Raw genomic sequence first — 3,920 nt, forward strand, 5'->3', positions numbered from 1 at the left:
AGCGGTAGCATCATTCCTTCCAAAGAAATCCCAGGGCTGATCTCCTTCAGAATGGACTGGTTGGATCTCCTTGCAGTCCAAGGGACTCTCAAGAGTCTTCTCCAACACCACAGTTCAAAAGCATCAATTCTTCTGCGCTCAGCCTTCTTCACAGTCCAACTCTCACATCCATACATGACTACCATAGCCTTGACTAGATGGACCTTAGTCGGCAAAGTAATGTCTCTGCTTTTGAATGTACTATCTATGTTGGTCATAACTTTTCTTCCAAGAAGTAAGCGTCTTTTAATTTCATGGCTGCAATCACCATCTGCAGTGATTTTGGAGACCCCAAAATAAAGTCTGACACTGTTTCCAGTGTTTCCCCATCTATCTCCCATGAAGAGATGGATGTATATATTAATATTTTTATAATTATTATATTATCTTCTTAGATTGATCCCAAGATCATTATGTAGTATCCTTCTTTGTCTCTTTTAACAATCTTTATTTTAAAGTCTATTTTATCTGATATGAGTATTGTTACTCAGGCTTTGTTTTAATTTCCATTTGCATGGAATAATTTTTTCCAACCCCTCCCTCACTTTGTCTGTATGTGCCCCTAGGTCTGAAGTGGATCTGTTGTAGACAACACACATATGTGTCTTCTTTTGTATACATTGAACCAATCTGTGTCTTTTGGTTGGAGTACTTAGTGCAATTACATCCAGTGTAATTATTGATATGTATGATCCTATTAACATTTACTTTATTGTGTGGGTTTGCTTTTGTAAGTCTTTCTTTCTCTTGTTTCTCCAGTCTAGAGAAATACCTTTAGCATTTGTTGTCAAGGTGGTTTGGTGGTGCTGAATTCTCTTAACTTTTCTTGTCTGTAAAGCTTTTGATTTCTCCACTAAATTTTAATGAGATCCTTGCTGGATAGAGTGATCATGGTTGTAGGTTTTTTCTTTTCATTACTTTAAGTATATCCTGCCACCACTCCCTACAGCCTGCATAATTTCAGTTGACAAATCAGCTTTTAACCTTATGAGGATTCCCTTGTATATTATTTATTGCTTTTTACTTGCTTCATTTAATATTTTTTCTTTGTATTTAATTTTTTTTAGTCTGATTAATATGTATCTTGGCATGTTTCTCTTTAGACTTCTCCTGTATGGGACTCTCTGGGCTCTGGACTTGGGTGACTGTTCTTTTTTCTGTGTTAGGGAAGTTTTTGAGTATAATATCTTGAAATATTTTCGCATACACTTTCTTTTTCTCTTCTTTTCCTGGGACCCCTATAAATCAAATGTTGGTGTGCTTAATGTTGTTCCACAGGTCTCTGAGACTTTCCACATTCCATTTCATTCTTTTTTTTTAAGAATTCTGTTCTCCTTCAGTTACTTCTGCCACTCCATCTTCTGGCACACATATCTATATATTCATTCTTCTGTCTCAGTAATTCTGCTATTGGTTCTCTCTAGTGCATTTTTTATTTCAGTTATTATATTATTCACTGCTGATTGTCTGTTCTTTACTTCTTCTAGGTCCTTGTGAAATATTTGTTGTGTCTTCTCAATTTGTGCCTCAATTCTCTTTATCTGTGCCTTCATTCTATTTCTGAGATTTTGCATTATCTTTACTATTGCTACTCTGAATTATTTTTCAGCTAGATTCTATTTACTCTTCATTTTTTGTTGTGTGAGTTTTTACCTTGCTCCTTCATCTTCTGCATGTTTCTTTTTCTGATTTTGTTTATCTTACTTACCCTTTCAGGGGGTTTCCTTTCCATAGGCTGTAGGATCATGGAGTCTGCCCCTAGTGGTTGGAGTTGGACCCGTGCCTTGAGAAGGCTTCCTGATGGGGGGATACTGTGCCTGTTTTCTGATAGTGGAGGTGAATTTTGTTCTCTGATAGTGCTACATCCAATGGTGTGTTTTGAGGTATCTATGAACTTAGTATGGCTTTAGGCATCCTCCCAGAAAATGGGTTGATTTGTGTTCCTGTTTCCTAGTTGTGAGTGTGAGGCATCCAGTACTCGAGATTGCTTGCCTTTGGGTGGAGCTAGTTCTTAATGTCGAAATAAGGGTCTTTGGGAGAGCTCTCACTGATTAATTTTCTAGGAAGTCAGGAGTTCTTTGGTGGTCCAGCCTCTTGGACTTGGTTCTCCTATCTCAGAGATTCAGGCCCAACCCCTGGGTGAAGCACCAATACTCTACAAGCCACACAGCACAGAAGAGAGAGAAAAAGAAAAAACATGAAACAAAAAAGCAAAGACAGAAAAATATCCAAGAGAAATGATAAAGGAAAATCAAACATAGACACACAAAAAAGAGACACATGCACAAAAAGCAGATAAATAAAGGAAAGAAAATGAAAGAGAGAAATAAACAAACAAACAAACAAACCTATAAATGAAAACAAAAACACTAACAAAAACACAAAACCAAGATTAAATCAAGTTCAGAAAGCAAGCCAAAAAAGGGGCAAAGAAAACATAAAAGAGATGCACCAATACAATAAAAAGAAAAAAATTAAAAATAAAAGCAAGATGAAAACAAAAGGAAAAATACAAAATACCAAAGAAGTAAAGATTAGATAAATATGAAACATAATTAAAAATCAGATTAAAAAAAAGAAAGGGAAAAAAACATGGAAAATGCAACATAATGAAAAAGTACTGCAGAAATAGAAGAAAATGAATTTCTTTAATAAAAGCATACAAAAATTAAAAGTAAATGAAAAATTTTAAAAAGTAGAGTAATAATTTAAAGAGAACAGCAAATATATATATATATAGATAATAATAATAATAAATAAAAAGAACAGCAATAGAACAAACCAAAGAAGAAGTATGTCTATATATGGGAGTGAAGTGAGAAAGAGAGAGTAATATTAAGACGAATATTTTCCTGTGTTCTTAGTGTCATTAATCTTGCCCCCACAGTGAGCTCCAGCCAAGCTGCTTACTCAGGAAGTCGTCCAATATTTCTAGGAATTTCTCTCTCAATTTTGAGGCATTGCTTTCCTCTAATTAGAAGCATGCTAATAGGTATAAAATATCTTGCTAAAAACTAACAAGGGGATACTCTGCCCCCTTCTGATGTCTATATCAGAAGCTTTCTCTGTCTCTTTTATATTTTAATAAAACTTTATTATACAAAAGCTCTAAAGAAAGGCAATGCAAAAGAATGATCAAACTACCACACAATTGCACTCATCTCACATGCTAATAAAGTAATGCACAAATTCCTCCAAGCCAGGCTTCAGCAATACGTGAACCGTGAAATCCCTGATGTTCAAGCTGGTTTTAGAAAAGGCAGAGGAACCAGAGATCAAATTGCCAACATCTGCTGGATCATGGAGAAAGCAAGAGAGTTCCAGAAAAACATCTATTTCTGCTTTATTGACTATGCCAAAGCCTTTGACTGTGTGGATCACAAGAAACTGTGGAAAATTCTGAAAGAGATGGGAATACCAGACCACTTGGCCTGCCTCTTGAGAAATCTGTATGCAGGTCAGGAAGCAACAGTTAGAACTGGACATGGAACAACAGACTGGTTCCAAATAGGAAAAGGAGTATGTCAAGGCTGTATATTGTCACCCTGCTTCTTTAACTTCTATGCAGAGTACATCATGAGAAATGCTGGACTGGAAGAAACACAAGCTGGAATCAAGATTGCCGGGAGAAATATCAATAACCTCAGATATGCAGATGACACCACCCTTATGGCAGAAAGTGAAGAGAAGCTAAAAAGCATCTTGATGAAAGTGGAGAGTGAAAAAGTTGGCTTAAAGCTCAACATTCAGAAAAAGGAGATCATGACATCCGGTCCCATCACTTCATGGGAAATAGATGGGGAAACAGTAGAAATAGTGTCAGACTTTATTTTTTGGAGCTCCAAAATCACTGCAGATGGTGACTGCAGCCATGAAATTAA

Source organism: Ovis aries, chromosome X (assembly GCF_016772045.2).
Source record: "Ovis aries strain OAR_USU_Benz2616 breed Rambouillet chromosome X, ARS-UI_Ramb_v3.0, whole genome shotgun sequence".
Classification (NCBI taxonomy): Eukaryota; Metazoa; Chordata; class Mammalia; order Artiodactyla; family Bovidae; genus Ovis; species Ovis aries.